The following is a 17,500-nucleotide window of genomic DNA, read 5'->3' on the forward strand; positions in this document are numbered from 1 at the left end:
ATATGGAGAGAGAAAGGGAAAGAGAGAGAGCGTGCCAGTATTCCATATTAGCCCCCAAACTCAAGTTTAACTTTTATGCGAAAGAAAAATGATAAGTTGTAGCGTTTCGCCCCATCACAAAAAATAACAACCAACTTTATGCCAAACTTCAATTATTAATGTTAATAATGATATAGGGTTTCTTCTCTTGCTGGGTCTCCAGTCCATATTCTGCAAGGCTGGTCAAGTTTCTGAAACAATTTCTTCCGTATTCAAATTCATATCTATCTAGGAGGAGAGAGAGAGAGAGAGAGAGAGGAGAGAGAAGTTAGTTCAGTGTTTGGCGCTATACAGAAACGCTGAAAATTGGATTCCTGTTTACCCATTATGTTCCTCTTTCAGGTTCCCTGAAGCGATCATTCTTCACTGCCACTGCAATTGTTTCTTTCGCTTTGTCTTTTGGTCCCTCCTTCCGTGTTCTCACCTTTCCTTGAACGACTTGGAAACGGTTTCAATTCTGAAAGGAAAGCAGAGGATAATGAAGCTGCCGGAGGAGTCTCTCTGTCTATGCGAAGGAAATTTCATAGGATGCAATTCTGTTTGTTCCTTACACTTTCGTGTTTCATTTTATCCTATTTCCTTGTTTTATCATACCTTCTTCCAACTCCCTTCATTCTTCTACAGTTTCCTATATTCTCTCGTGATATCAATCTCCTCCTTTCCCTTTTATCATCATCCAGTGTTACTTCTTTCCTTCTTCGGCTGAAGGAGAGACTTCGCGCGCCAGGGCTGACACTGACACTGTCAACTCGATTCCCTTCGCGCCAAAAAAAAAAGACAATAATTGGATCTCGCAGATTCCAACTGAATCTTATCGTTATCGTCTTTATGTCAGGAAAGATATTCTTCGTCTCTCTCGAATTTGCATAATCGTGTGGACCCACTTGTCGAGGAATTCCAAAGGCATTGATGAGTCACCTGATGCGTTTCTAATCTCTCTCTCTCTCTCTCTCTCTCTCTCTCTCTCTCTCTCTCATGACTCAACCTCAGACCAAACATCAAATTCTTTAAAATCTGAATAAAAATCCCATTCATCTGTCTCAAAGTCATGATGATAATCCTCGCAATTCATCACTGTGGACGAGTAGCCTTCACTCCTCGCCTTCAAGTCCATCATCCTTTCATCACCGGTATGGAAATGACGGGATCATCACACTGAATTAACTTGAAGGGATGAGGTCTTTTATCAAGTAAATGGAAATTGGAGAATGGTTTTACTGTTACCAAAGAAAGCCATTAGTTTCAATCAAAATCCTTAATCTTTTCTTTGTAATTAGCGAAATGATATAAGGTTTTGAATGAATGTCTTCTTGGAATGTGCTGAAATGCTTTGACATAATGTCTTATTTTTGCTTAAGAATATTCTTATCGGTTGAATCCCTCAAGGATTAGAAATTAATGAGGGTTTAGTGTATTAGCTTTGACAGTGTATTAGCTTTGCATATTGTCTATTAGTTGACATACTGCTAATTAATTATGAAATTCCTTTAAACATAACGCATTTTAGTGAGTTAATAATTGATAATGAGCTACATAAGTAAATAAGTTATTTTAACATATTATAACCTCGAATGAATGAATTTTATGAAATCCTGAAAAAAAGGTCTGAAAGAAAAACTTGTGATCTTTCACAAACAATATAGAGCCAACTGCCATAAAACTGAAGCTAAAGTTTTATGTTTTTTCATGATTATCGAGTTTAGACGGGGAAAAGAAATATTATATATTTTGAAATATTTCAAGCATTTATTTAAGGGTCATGTGGGTGTTACCCCCTTTTCATGGAAGGCGGCTCCTCTCTCTCTCTCTCTCTCTCTCTCTCTCTCTCTCTCTCTCTCTCTCTCTCTCTCTCGTGCGAATGCGAAAAGAAAAATAGACGAAGTTGTCGGATTAGAGGGGAAACTCCCCACAAGTGAGGGTTTGAAAATTCACTTGTTTTGTTCCCTTTTCTATTTTCCAGGTTGATATTCTATTATCCTTTTTTTTTACGAAAATCTATTTCTGTTCTGATAATCCGTCAACAAAATTAATTTTCTTTAAGGACTTTAGTTGGCGTTATTAAATTTAACGTACTATGAAATTTTCTGTTTCAAACTCACCATGTAATTTCCATTGCAAATACACACACATACACACACACACACACAGATATATATATATATATATATATATATATATATATATATATATATATATATGTGTGTGTGTGTGTGTGTGTGTGTGTGTGTGTGTGTGTGTGTGTGTGTGTGTGTGGCAGATAATTGCAAGAAACGTTTTGAAAGCATGAATTAGAGGACAACAGATATATATCTAAGAGTCAAGATTTACAAATAATAAAACATCGTTCGTCCATTCACAAGAGACTCAAAACTGTCAACCTGCACCACAGCAGTAAAATGTTCAGATTTCGGATCCGTGATTTGGCAAAATGGGTCTGCACCTGACTCTCAATTGCACTGCAATTATCCTCAACACTGATGGTCAGATTTTCGGTAGCCTCATGAGAGAGAGAGAAAAAGTCTACAATGGAAGAATTTTAGGATTGAAAAGAGAGAGAGAGAGAGAGACTTTACCATTATTTTACCCTCAGTGATGGATCGCCTCTGCAATTATGATATTATAATCTAAAATTGTACAGAATCACCAAAGTTACTTGAATCATTTATAAGTATTAGATTAATATTAACAAAAAGGGTAAATGATTGTAAGATATTCTTCAATACACAAATAAGATAAATATTCCGACAATTATGGTCCAAAATTGAATAAGGGTAGGTATACTTTTCTTATTCAGTTTTCTATTCTGCAGTAATACAATTTTTTCATTATCTAGTTTTAGTTATCTTGCATTAAATCTTAAGGTCGTAATGGAAAAAATTGTATCCTTGTCGATTCTAACAACTGAAGCTATTCATCTCCCTTAGATAAAATATTGAAATAATAACCAAGGTAGATTAGTCTTCCGCTGCCATCATTTGCGTCCGTCTTCAAAGACGTTTGCTTGAAGGAGGTCGGAAGAGAGAATTTTAAAGGTTATAACAAATATCTTGGATTTATTTCAACTTGATAAGTAAGTTACTTGCAATTGCTTCCAACGAAAATGTTTAAGATGTTGGGCTTTTGAAGTGCTCTGGTATATTTAATGAAACATTTCAATTTTTCAAAGGTTATTTGGTATTTATCTTGGTTGGTCCATTACAGGAAACTTCTAAATGCCATTGACTGGGTCTCATTTGAATTGACACTATGGTGCGTATGAGTGTGTGTGAGTGTATGTATTATATATGTGAGTCTGCCCTCTATGATTACTCATGAAAATTATTTTTGAGATATTCTACGTACAAATCGAATTTTTCAGTTATGCGAATCTAAGATGAAAATTTAGTTTTTGTAAATATACTTTGCATGCCTTCAAAACGTTTTAGTCTAGTGTATACTAGCGCTCCCATATTTGCTGATTATGGAAACGATATTTTATTTTAATAATAATAATAATAATAATAATAATAATAATAATAATAATAATAATAATAATAATAATAATAATAATAAATTAAAGTCCTCATAGTAGCACGAGTCTCAAATAGAGAAACAAATCCAAAGTTATGTAAATGTACACATATTTCAGTTTAAAAAACAGCAAAGATAGCTTTCGGGAATCTGTTCGGTTCCTCTTATAACCTGACACGTGAAGTAAACATAACAGAAGTAAAAACCAATTAAGTGCTTGTTTATAACTATGTGACCGGTCGTCAAACATAAATCAGGCAATGCCGTCGTTTTCTGATGAAAGCCCGCTCGTCGTTCTAACGTCTAATTGGTCCTTGTCCAATGCGGTTGTTTAGATGGTCTTCCGCAACAGCCTAGGCGCCGACAGCATCGGTTACAGGAAGTAGCCGAGTTACCTGCTCTCCGTTTGGCCCCCTCGAATATGACTGGATGTAGAAGATCTTGTAGTTCTCTCATCTGTCTTCAGTCCAGATGATCGCACTCAATTTCCCAGGTCGTTTCTTCTTCAATTTTATCTTCAAGGAACGATCTCTGGAAGTCAGGAAATTCATGAACGAGAAAGGAAACGTCACAAATTCGTCCAAAGGTTTTCGGAATCACATGTTCTTCTAAGCAATTTTTCAGGAAGCGCAGTTAGCTCTTCTTTCCTAGGCAGGCAGTCCACTTCTTAACTATTATTCAATAATAATAATAATAATAATAATAATAATAATAATAATAATAATTAATAATAATAATAATAATAATAATAATAATAATAATAATAATAATAATAATAATAATAATAATAATATTGACTTATTTCTGTTGACTACACCCATCAATTGTAAAATTCAGATCTAACAGGAAAAACTCGTGAATTTTATCTGCTAAAGTTAGCGCAGATAAAAAGTCACGTAGAAGTTTCAACTTTGACTTTGTAATGCATGAAAGGGTGAAAAACAACAGGAGGAGAGGGTGTATTGAGATAACTCACTCTCTCTCTCTCTCTCTCTCTCTCTCTCTCCACAAAAGGGGATAAGGACCACTGTATTTTAGCCGTTAAACCGTTAAAACCCGGGTTTTATTTCCTTCTTACCAGCCTTTCTCTACGAAATTACTTTTCACTAGACTCCACCGTCTCACTTATGCAGCAAATTACTCCCACCTGACATGGAAAGGTTTTTGTAAAAGCCGGTCTTTCAGGAACGAAGGATCAAAGCATTGGGAATCTGCAGAGCTTTCTCCGACTTCCTTTGAAATTGCTCTTGAAGTCCTGAAGAGAGAAACAGAAAACCCGTTTCCTGTTCAAAAGCAAAAGCCCCAAATGTGCTCCTGAACTTGACAGCTGGGCAGCGAGTGAAGAGAAATTTTAGACTTTTCCAAAGTGGTGGTTCGTCAAGAAGAAAATAAACTCAAGAGAAGAAAGGCACTTAATTAAGAGAAAGAAAACCAACGTAAAGAAAATAAAACAAAATAAGGAAAAAGAAAACCACCTTAAGAAGGAGAAAACAAACGCGAAAACTTTGCGTAATGCTTGAGCTAGGAGCCAACACAAGTTGGTGACGTCTGAGAAGGATTGAATTTCTTTATTTGGAAACTCTTGACTCTGTGTGGTTTTCGTGAGTGACTTTTTTCTTATTTGCTTTTCATTGTTTATTACAATTTATTTATAAATTTTGTAGGGAAATCCCATTATGAGTGTGCATTATATTTTTCTAAATGTATTTAAATTGTACATTATACACCTATATCTATGCATATAAATATATATATATATATATATATATATATATATATATATATATATATATATATAGAGAGAGAGAGAGAGAGAGAGAGAGAGAGAGAGAGATATATATATAAATATATGTATATATATATATATATATATATATATATAATATATATATATATATATATATATATATATATGTATATATATATATATATATATATATATATATATATATATATATATATCTTGCAATTCCACAATGGTCCCGTGGGTGAAGTATATAGTGTGTATATATATATATATATATATATATATATATATATATATTATATATATATATATATATACATATATATATATATATATATATAGAATATATATATATATATATATATATATATATATATATACGATATATATATACATATATATATATATATATATATATATATATATATATATATTTATATATATATATATATATATATATATATATATATACGTAGATATATATATATATATATATATATATATATATATATATATATATATATATGTATATATATATATATATCTTGCAATTCCACAATGGTCCCGTGGGGTGAAGTATATAGTATATATATATATATATATATATATATATATATATATATATATATATATATATATATATAGATATATATATATATATATATATATATATATATATATATATATATATATAATATTTATACATATTCTTTGATGCGGTCACACTAACTTGCATAAGTACCCTAGATACAGCCTATAAAACCATATCTAAACATTACTGTGCATTCGGTTTGTAGAACCAAATTACTCCCCTCATAATCAGGCAACAATTGTACGCACGTGCGTTCAATACTTTTTTTTGCGTTAGTGAACGAGCTTCCTTAAATAATACATAAAAGCTTAAAGAATATTGTGCTGATTTCTGTAATTGCACTTTGTTCACTAACCAATTCCTTTTCAGTTTATAAATGCCTTTTTAATTGCATTCAGCAAATCTCTCTGACAATTAACGGGAATTTATTGCACAATGGCGACTGGGGGATTATTACTGGAACTGATGGGAAACTTTGGTTGCGCTGATTATTTGCAGAAGGTAAAAGGATGTGTCTGGATAAAGACAATAAATAGAACCAGGAAAACTGTATTGCTTACTGCAAAGTTATATATTTATATACTATCATATATATATATATATATATATATAATATATATATGTAAATATATATCATATATATATATATATACTATATGTAAATATAATAATATATATATATATATATATATATATATATATATATACTGTGTGTGTGTGCTGTGTGTGTGTGTGTGTGGGTGTGGATATGAATATAAAATATTTTCTGTTTGAAGCAGAATTCCGTCTAATAAAGGGAAACACATAGAAACACATGAAGAGTAGAATTTATATCGATTACAGTTTTCTTCAAAATGTAAATATAACGATATTAATTCTACTTTTTTTATGTTAGTATGGCTCCATTTATTAATATATATATATATATATATTATATAATATATATATATAATTATATATATATATAAATGAAACACAGGCGATGATATTGATAAGGACTTCGACTGATGTCAAGGGATTTTATATTTTGTTATTAGTTATGTAGTGACATATCATATATCTAGCGTGGATAACAATGAACCATTACAAACGCCCTCCTCCCCAGAGCCTCCATTCCTATCTCTCCCTGAATCAAATCATTTAAAAAAACAAAATTCCATCATAACTATTTACTGAATCCTTCTAACGAATAAACAAACCAAGTACCTGTAAGATCTCATTTTCCATGAACACCATTTAAGTAACGGAGGCCAGACAGGACAGAAGCCCTTTTGGGGAAAGTGGAGCAGCATGGAACCCCTCGGGAGGGGGCGATGGGGGAAGGTGGGGCCCGGAACCCTAAAAGCATTCGGAAGAAAAGTATCGGAAACCTCTTAACGCCGCTTCCACAGGAAAAACCGAAGACATAACAAGTCAACGTTATGATCTCCAGCCCACATAAATTCTCGGTTATTTCTCCCTAATTCTCGGTATCCCCCCAGCCCCACCCCCGAGGAGGCTGATATACCACAGCATTTCCAGGAACAACGTGGAGGCCTTTCCATTTATATTTTTAGATTAATCGAAGATTTCTTACTGTTTGTGGGATGTGGTTGTGTGTATGACAGAGAGAGAGAGAGAGAGAGAGAGAGAGAGAGAGAGAGAGTGTGTGTGTGAGAAGAGCGTAATGCTTATGAAGGGAGAAAGAGCGAATGTATTCCATTTATGAAACTACTTCACTTGAAGGCTATAATGGACGCAAGGGATATTAAAAATTGGTTACCGGGATATAAAAAAAAAGGGGGGGGGGGATGGGGGGTGAGAGGGGGGATGTGGAATTTGCCTCTGAAGAGAAGGAAGTTTATAAAGGAAAATGACGCAATTTCCAGATAAGGATTGTTTTAATTTTTTGCTTCTGAAGATAAAAAACGATATCCTCACACTAAATTTTTATTGTTTCTTCTTTTATCCCTTATTATAAGGGCAGTTTAAGCCGTTGATTTCTCTGATATTAAGTACAAATTCTCTATCACACTCTCTCTCACACACACACGTATATATATACGAGTATGTATATATATATATATATATATATATATATATATATATATATATATATATATATGTGTGTGTGTGTGTGTGTGTGTGTGTGTGTGTGTGTGTGTGTGTGTGTGTGTGTTATATGTATATATACTTACTAACAGGTCTTCATTGAAACTGAATGATATCTAGAGGAGATATTTATTCCACAAAAAAAAAAAAAAAAAATTGCCTACAGACACAATATATGCATATGGCATAATGCATGTGTGTATAGTATATGAGTGTGACTGTGTCTGTGTGTGAGTGCAGGGGTTTGGTGGAGGGGGGAGGGAGCGAGTGGGGGCGGCAGATTCTGAGAATAACGACAGACGTCAAATTAGTATGTTTCACGTTTTCGTTCAAACTTCAAAATGTTTTCATCACGCTATAGAGAACGGGCAGAGGATTACTGTAAATTAGTTTTATATTGTTATCCAATCTTTGTTTTGATTGAATGTTTTATGCCAAACATTACGCGAGACATAATCTGAGTCTTCGTGTGATGATGAACTTGTCACTTTCTGATTCGATCCAGTTGCGTATGATTGTGTATTCATCTCGAGGCCATTGATGCATTTACCTGTACATGTATAGATGTCACTTTTTCCGAGGGCACTTCATTGTATGCATACTTTTATGTGCCCAGTTTGTGCATTCATGAATGCATTTTTGTGTATTCTGAGAAAGTTTATGCATACCAGTCTATGCTCAGTTTGTGCATCTCAGTGAAGTCTTCACAAAGGTCATTCCTCCTCCTGTATTTCAAACATTCATTCTTTCGGTCGAATTAAAATATATATATAAAAAATGTACAACTCATGCACCTCCTCCAGAAGCCATAAAAAATGTGAAAAAAAAAATATCGTTCACAAACCTAACTGTGCTGATGCATTTCCCCCCCTCAGAGGCAATAAAACCGATGCATTTTTTCAGAAAAATCACAACACATTTCCCGCGAAAGCTTGTCTGTGTGTGTTTCTGTCGCGATTTTTGTTCCCCGAAGGAATTATGCAAATGGAGCAGGGCGCGAACATCGCTTTTATGGAATTAGGGGTTTTTTAAAGCTTTCACTTCAATCTTTGTTCCACTCACTCGACACGACCTGTGATGTCAGTGAAAGCTGATAAAAAGCAAATCTCTCTCTCTCTCTCTCTCTCTCTCTCTCTCTCTCTCTCTCTCTCTCTCTCTCTCTTACAATGACTCCACTCTCTCGGCGCCACTTCGTCTCTGAACACAGAGGACATTTTTTTAATCGAAGTTGGAAAAAGGGGAGTGTTTTTTTAAAGCAGTTTTCCTTCTCTCCTAAAAGCATGACGTAATCTTTGCGTCGTTTGAAGCGTAAAGAGTCAGCTCTGCAGTGAACGACCAAAGCTTACGAAAAGCTAATCTGTTGCAGCAGAGGTTCCGTCAAAAGCAATCTGTCTGATCTTAGGATCTTTAACGCTCAGAATCACCCACAGGCGCGAAGGAGTATTTTTGGTAGCACCCAGTTGATCATTAAGAAAAATCATTCTTTTTTTACTTATAAAGAGGATTAAAGAAAAAATGTCGATAATCTAAAGAATAATTAGATACAAGACCAAAGATTATACATCCTATATAAGTAATTAAGGAGATTTCATGAATAATGAAAAGAGAAATAAATCTTCATTTTCTCCTTTTACGATAATGAATAATGGGATAATCGTAGTAATGTATTTACCTGATGAACGCATATTCACAATACAATTTGAACAGAAGGAGCGTTATTAAAAAAAAAAAAAAAATAAAAAAAAACTGGTAATGGCAACTCGTAATTGTAAGCTTTACAGTCTAGACTTCACAAAACCAACAAAGGATTCGTGACTTCGGAATCGAACGCTGGGAGCGATTTTTTGGGGGCCATTTGTTTTGTTCTAATTCCAGTTTTTGTTCGATTCCCCTGGAATCATTTTGACTTGGGATTAAGGCAATGATAGATTATTATGACCTACAAGATATATAAAGCTTAATTAACGGGTTTATCAGTGTGTGTTTTTTTTCTAAACTCTTTTAGAACTTTTGACTTAAGGTTAAGACACTGGGTGCCGGAAGATTCCCCAGAGAATATTCGCTAAAACATCATTGAAGAACTCTCTCTCTCTCTCTCTCTCTCTTCTCTCTTCTCTCTCTCTCTCTCTCTCTCCAAGATACTGTTATTTTGGAATGCTCTCCTTACTTCCGCTTTTGCTTCTTTCTAAATCTTTGCCAGTTGAAGAATTGGCCTTGTTTGTTTGTTTTGTCTACTTCCGTGTATTGTTTCTCATTTCTTTATAATTACTGTCTTCTATTTTGTTTTTCCTTTTTTGGGTTGTTTTTTTCCTGTCCATAGAACCTTAGTGCTATTAAAAAGAAAATAGAAATTTGAATTCGTTTTACTTTTCACACCTCAGGAATAAGTTACCCCAAGATACCAAGGATGCTGCCACTCTACATTCTTTTATGAAAAAGTTGAGGAAGTGTCTGTTACATTAGTATTCACGTACTATGAATTTATTTTAATGCTGAGTTTTCATTATTTTACCTATATGTATATATGTGGATTGTAGAATAACCAGTATCAATTGGAAATAACGCTTTTTATTATTATTATTATTATTATTATTATTATTATTATTATTATTATTATTATTATTTCCCGGAACGCCTTGACCTCCCTTAGCAGAGATAAGGGCGTCCCTAATCCTTTCCCTTTCTGCAGATTTACCTGACCTGAGCCCAGCTTCCCCGACCTAGAGTGAAGTCAGCGTTGTGGAGGAGATATACGAGATTTGGTGGAACAAAATTTCAAATCGTAGTTCTGGACTGTATACAGATAGATAGGTAAGCAGATAGAGTTATTTTTTTTATTTAAGAAATTCTCATTTTCCCCAAGATGATATGGTTCGATTTAGAACAGTATATTTTATTCAGCGATTATTTCATTCCTTGATTTACTAATCATTTTAGCCTTTATGTTTAACGGTCCAGACAAATTTCTTTTCAGTTTTGCTCATTGATTCCTCTTGTCTGCTTAATTTACAATGTGTTTAATCGTTTCGTCGTTGTTTTATTTTCATGAATTTCCTGTATTTCCTTTTTTTACAACTTCCTTTCTTTCCGTCTTGTTTTCTGTTTATTTCGAACAGTTTTCTGAAGGTGAACTTCCCAGGCCATGTGGTTTCTTTTTAAGAATGACTCCCTTTTCCTCTTGCTACACTCATTCACCTCTCTTTATCCTCTTTATTTTCACGTGAGTTTCCTCCTCTTCGAAAACGACGAGACAGACTGAAAAATGGAATACGATGCAAAGCACAGACAAAAAAAAAAAAAAAAAGACAAAGTGTGACCCTTAAACCTGATAACATTTTTAGAGTCCAACATAAAGCCACAATTCAGCCAAATCCGCCTTTCTCGATCACAGCCATTTCGGGTAATGGTGAGAGACACAAATCTCCTCCTGCTCAAGTCAAGACTTATTCGGCAATTTCCAGACCATCAGCCTCTCCAGATATCGCTCAGGGTAAGATTGAGGGGAATAAGTTTCTTCAGGTAACGTAATATCGTATTGGTATGAGAGGTCCTTGGCTTATAAGAGAGCCTCAGTTTCCTGCTCAGATCTGGGCTAGAATAAATTGTACGTTAATTTATTCATTATACATTTGGCCTGTGAAGGAAAGAGGAAATATGAATTATGAAGAGAGGATAGACCAAAGAAAATGAGATCATATTTAAAAGAAAATAACGGGGCAGACCCTTTTGAACACAGAACGTTGTTCAACTAAAAGATTGAACTGCTGACGTTGTAATTTTGAAATTTTTAAAGAACCATTGTTAGTGTAAACTCAGTTTTAAATCAGAATTGATTTACACCAATTGTTGCGTTTCCTAGTTTAAAAGAATTGTATTATTGTGAACCTATTGTAAGCAACAATTTTCAATATATCCTGTTTGCAAGTCTTCATATAAAAACGGAGAGAGAGAGAGAGAGAGAGAGAGAGAGAGAGAGAGAGAGAGAGAGATCAAACAACTGTCAGGTGCATAAGGATACAAACAAATACGTAGGACTGTCGACAAAAAAATCGAATTTTGACAAAATTCTCGTAAACAAGACTGAAAAAAAATGTTGCAAGTTTTGCCCCAATTTTTGTTTCAATATTTCCTTTTGTCGTCCTATTATGTTCATACTTCAATGGTGTTTTGTCAGTTTCATAAAGTTCATATATTTTTATATTTTCTGTCGAGAACATATTGCATTTTTAGCCATGTTCCTATTTTTCAAATCATTGTTAAGTTCCTGTGATGCATAATCGGTCCTTTTTGAATTATCATTCATGTTTTATTGTACAAGGGAAAATTTACTTTTTAAAAGTAATGCAGATGCATCACTTGTTTTTTATTTATTTATTTTTTTTTACTTTTCATTTAGGAGAGAGAGAGAGAGAGAGAGAGAGAGAGAGAGAGAGAGAGAGAGAGAGAGAGAGAGAGAGAGTCTATGGCTCAAGATATCTCAGGAAAAAGTCCAGCGGATGACCAGGGGTTAGAAGGATCTGTCTTGGAAGAAGAAGAGTCTTTGGTTTGTTTACGTTGAAGCTGGGGCCTAAGAGCGGGACGTCAGAGGAGGATCATAGCTTCAAAGGACATGATATTTCTATAACATTTTTTCAGAGTAAAATATGATATCACATATTATCAGGGAGTCATCGAGGGCGAATTGGCAATGCTGTATTACTGTCAGAGGATATATGTTTTATTTTATGAAATGAAATGATTCTGAAGCTTCCTGAAAAGTCATGATAAAACTATTGGAAAAAGGAAGAGGATTTCTCTTCCTTTTTCCAAAACTTTTTTCATGACTCTTCAGGAAGTTTCGGAATAATTTTATTACATAAAATAAAACATATAATCCTCTGATATTAATACATCATTGCCAATTCGCTTTCAGTGACTCGGCCTGACAATACTATGTGATATATTTCCCTTTGAAAAACTGAATAGAAATATCATACCATATGGAACTCTTACCCTCCTCTGTATATAATGAAAAAAAAAATATATCAGACTGAGATTCCCTTTTCAGTTTCATTAGTTTCCAGACAATTTTTCCTCTTCGCTTTATTGCTTCTTCACCTGAAACTCTCGACAGTACCTCGAGTTCATTAGGAAAAAGTTAGATTTTACTTAGGCTTCTGCAATAAAACTCGAACGTCCAATATTTCCTGATCCGTAAAATATAAGAATTGAACGAATTGCCAAACCTCGATGGTTGAAAACTTCTTAACAAAGGGACGAATTTTTCCGTCGTCAACTTTGCTTTTTCGTTTTTTCTTTTTTATGGTTCAAAGGTCCATTTGGAAATCGCGCAGTTCATTGATTTGGAAACATCCATTTTTCTCGTCCTCGTTTTTAGATTAACTAGAATTGACCAAATGCTTTCCATAAAACCCATTTATTTTTTCATGCCGCTTTTATCACTTTGATTTCTCTTCTCTTACCGAGAGGAAGTTACCATTACTGACCTATTCGTCTTTTGCATTCGTTGTTTCTTTTCGGGCTGTCATTTTAAAGTTTCTCGTAATTCCTTCCTACATCATTTTAACTGGATTATTTTCCTTTTCATCTTTATAAAAGTATGTAGGCACAGAGGCATAAAAAATCATAGAACATTTTAGTGAAATTTACCAACCGTAATTTGATGAAAAAAAAAATCATTTATATGAAAACCTTTATTAGTGCGTAAAATATGATCTCAAAATAGACTTGCACCAATTCCTATTAAATTAAATACAATAAAGCAAAGGGTTAATTGTAATGCAAATCAGGATGTATGATTGCTTGTATGAAAATATTTGAACAACTGGATTTCGTGAATTTAGCCCGGGGCCTCTTCACCCGGAAACTGCAAATGGACTTTTATGGTTTACAGCTCTCTAGATGGGGACTGAAGCAATTCTATATGATATTTTTCTTCCGATTATTAAAACCCAAAGAAAGATATTGTTCGAATCTGTTCAGCTTTTAACTTCGTCCGGGACCCTTAGATGGCTTCCAATACGGAGTTTCCCCCAAATACGATTCATTAATGAACTTTTCATTCCTTTAATACTGTTCAGCATTCACAGACCGAACTCTCTTCACGCAGAGCAAAAAAAGGCGACGTTTTACATCTAAATTCCCGGAAGACAGACAAGTGGAAAGGTCAACGTAACGGCATTTCAAAATTGTTTTCGTTGGGGACTGAATAGGAACTGGTGAATTCGGCCATTTTTGGATGTAGTGACTGTAGAAGATGAAATTATAATGGCAGGGATAATGATGGCCTTCATAGTTGAAAACTGAATCATTATTCAGCGAGGAAAATATTGTTGAGCCTGAATAGAGTTCGTATTCATTAATATCCCTGTGGTGGCTGACTCATAAAATTATTTCCTAAAGCTTTTCATTTCAGTATCGGAGTTGAAGAGGAGGTTTTTTTTTTTATTGTTTCTCTAGTTCATTATAATGTAGTAAATGTATAATTCCCTGGTAGAAGGGAATTAGAAAATAATCATTTATAGTTTTCTTTACATAATCAAATAAATCTTTGCCACAGCTTTCATTAAGAGTTGGCACATCTAATAAAGGCGCTGTCTTTTTCCATAACTTCTGGCATTTCTGTACGTAATTTGTCCCTTGAAAAGCAGTAGACCAACATTACTCTTGTTAAAAGACTCGCTATTTTCAATAACTGGAATTTTCTAAACTTTACTTTCACCGACGAGAAAATAAAGTTGACACCTTATGATAACAATAATCATTACAATAAATGTTAACAACAATGATCTTTACAATATAGAAATAAAAGTAGAAAGTTCCAATGTTTCTTCAAGTTGAAACAGACTTAGTGGATCTGTTTAACACACACGCGGTCGCGGTTTTATTCTTTAATTCCAGAAGGAAACTTTGCCTTCAACAAGTACGTACGAGAATCTAAATCCCCTCAAAGCTTCCGTAGAATTTTATCATCAAGATGGAAAGTTAAACGTTGACACGAGAAATTTACCTCAACTGAATTGTAGCTTATTCTCAGTTTTCCTTCAAAACTTCCCTCCGTGACGTCAGAGCATAACGTCATTCGAGCCCTTTTTTTTCTCTTTTTTTCTTTTTTTTTTTTCTTTGGCAGGATATAGCCTACGTAGTGTTTGTCAGACATAAAAGCATTGCTTTGACATAATCCTCCTCAGTTCATTTTTACTTTGGAAACTTCACTTGTGCCACCTACTCACCTGAATCTATTTTCATTCTATACAGTAGAAAATAGATTTTCTTTATCAAATGAATCAAAGATGCTTTCTCTTTGATTAATGCAACTGAAGCTAGCATTCTTTAAAAAAAAAAGTGTATTCATTTCAGTTTTCTCTGTTGAAATGGCTTTGTCTGTCCACCCTCCAATTATCAAACATACCAAATTGCAACCTTCCGGTCTCAGCAGTTTTTATTTGATTTAAGGTTAAAGTGCGTCTGGTAACGGTATGGAACAGGCCACCAACGTGCCGTTTTTCACGGGACGTGGCTCATATAGCGATTTTCGGTGGCATTGACTATACGATGTACAAAACATTTTACTTGTTTAAAATCCATTTATGCACCAGTAAGAAAAAAAAACTCACATGAATGAAAAGTGATCTGACTTTTTCTCTAAACAATAAGAGTTGGGGGTTCGAGATTAGACATTTTTGATGAAGAAATAATGATTTACGTATAGTTCATGAATATTGTATTAATCTGGCTGTTTATTTTTTTATGTGAAAACATATACAGAATGAATTAGACAATTCATAAAGTAGTAATCAATATGAAATTTGTTTAACTATCAAGAGAGAATTTAGTTAAACTCCTTATTTAGGAACAACATAATCACCGCGTTAATGAGCCGTTATATAACGTTAGACCGTTATATATTAAGCTGAATTTCTCTCTCTCTCTCTCTCTCTCTCTCTCTCTCTCTCTCTCTCTCTTCTCTCCTTATACAGAATGTTGCAAATATGAATACCTTGATTACTACCCTCGTGGTTAATCTTAGTCGTAATCTAGGTTAGACAGCAAATGTGGGAATTAAGCCTCTCCTACATTGTGTGTTTGCTGGATGTAGAGTAGGTCACCTGTTTCGTGACCGCATTTTGGAAATGTTTGGATATTTGCAAAATACTGCACTTAGATTATTTTACAGATCCTCATGCTACAGATGAATATCAGGCGCGTTCTTCAAAAAAAAAAATCTCAAAACAGACAATTTTCGATGTGTAAGTGATTGGAACAAGCAATAAAAGTCCTTTTGTTTCACGCGGGCTCAGAATTTATTCCCTCGACCATAACAAACAGTCGTTTTGTAAAATTGAGATGTGAACTGGCGGAAATAATTTCTTTTTTAATTAAAACCTCAGCTGAATGGAAAATTGGCAATTCAGATTCGTTCTTCAGTAACCTATGTTTTTTATTTTTTTTTTTTTTTTTTTATTCTTCAGAGCATGAGGTTGGGGGCACTGGTGAATTTATATTGCACTGTTGAGTGAAATGTCATTTAAACTGAGGACAGAGTATTTGAATAAAATGACTATCGTTACTAGATATACTTTGTAACGAATTATAATTGTCATTTTCTAACAGTAAAGTCTATTTATTATAAAACATTAAGTTCAAAGTATTCTGTTACATGTCACTAAATTCATTTATGATTCTCTCTCTCTCTCTCTCTCTCTCTCTCTCTCTCTCTCTCTCTCTCTCTCTCTCTCTCTCTCTCTCTCTCTCATTTTGTCTAAATTAAATATTACTTAATAAGTTTCCAAAAAGACTAAAAAAAAAAAAACAGGTACCTGATATTTGCTAATCTAGATAACAGTTTTCTCAGAAACTGAAATTCCTTCTAGATCTCTTTTTGAATGGAACCGACTGTCTGAAAGGTAGCAATTTTCTTGACAAGAAAAACCTTGAAGTCGCCACTCACTCTAAATAGCACATCAGAAGCGTTTATCAAATTTTAGTTAAATTTATGATATTGTAGAGGACGGAAAGGCTTTTATAGATCAATGAGAAAGTAATATTCGTTTAATCTTAAAATATGTATAAGTATTTTCTAAAAGTCGTAAAATAGAGAAGCAGTCTTTTAGCAATATCTAAAATAAACCCTTAAGTCATTTCATGGGTGGTAAAACCTTCATTATTATTAATATTATTATTATTATTATTATTATTATTATTATTATTATTATTATTATTATTATTATTTATTATTATTATTATTTTATTTTTTATTTTTTTTTTTTTTTCTCTATCACAGTCCTCCAATTCGACTGGGTGGTTTATAGTGTGGGGTTCCGGTTGCATCCTGCCTCCTTAGGAGTCCATCACTTTTCTTACTATGTGTGCCGTTTCTAGGATCACACTCTTCTGCATTAGTCCTGGAGCTACTTCAGTCTCTAGTTTTTCTAGATTCCTTTTCAGGGATCTTGGGATCGTGCCTAGTGCTCCTATGATTATGGGTACGATTTCCACTGGCATATCCCATATCCTTCTTA

Source organism: Macrobrachium nipponense, chromosome 45 (genome assembly GCF_015104395.2).
Source record: "Macrobrachium nipponense isolate FS-2020 chromosome 45, ASM1510439v2, whole genome shotgun sequence".
In the NCBI taxonomy this organism is placed as follows: domain Eukaryota; kingdom Metazoa; phylum Arthropoda; class Malacostraca; order Decapoda; family Palaemonidae; genus Macrobrachium; species Macrobrachium nipponense.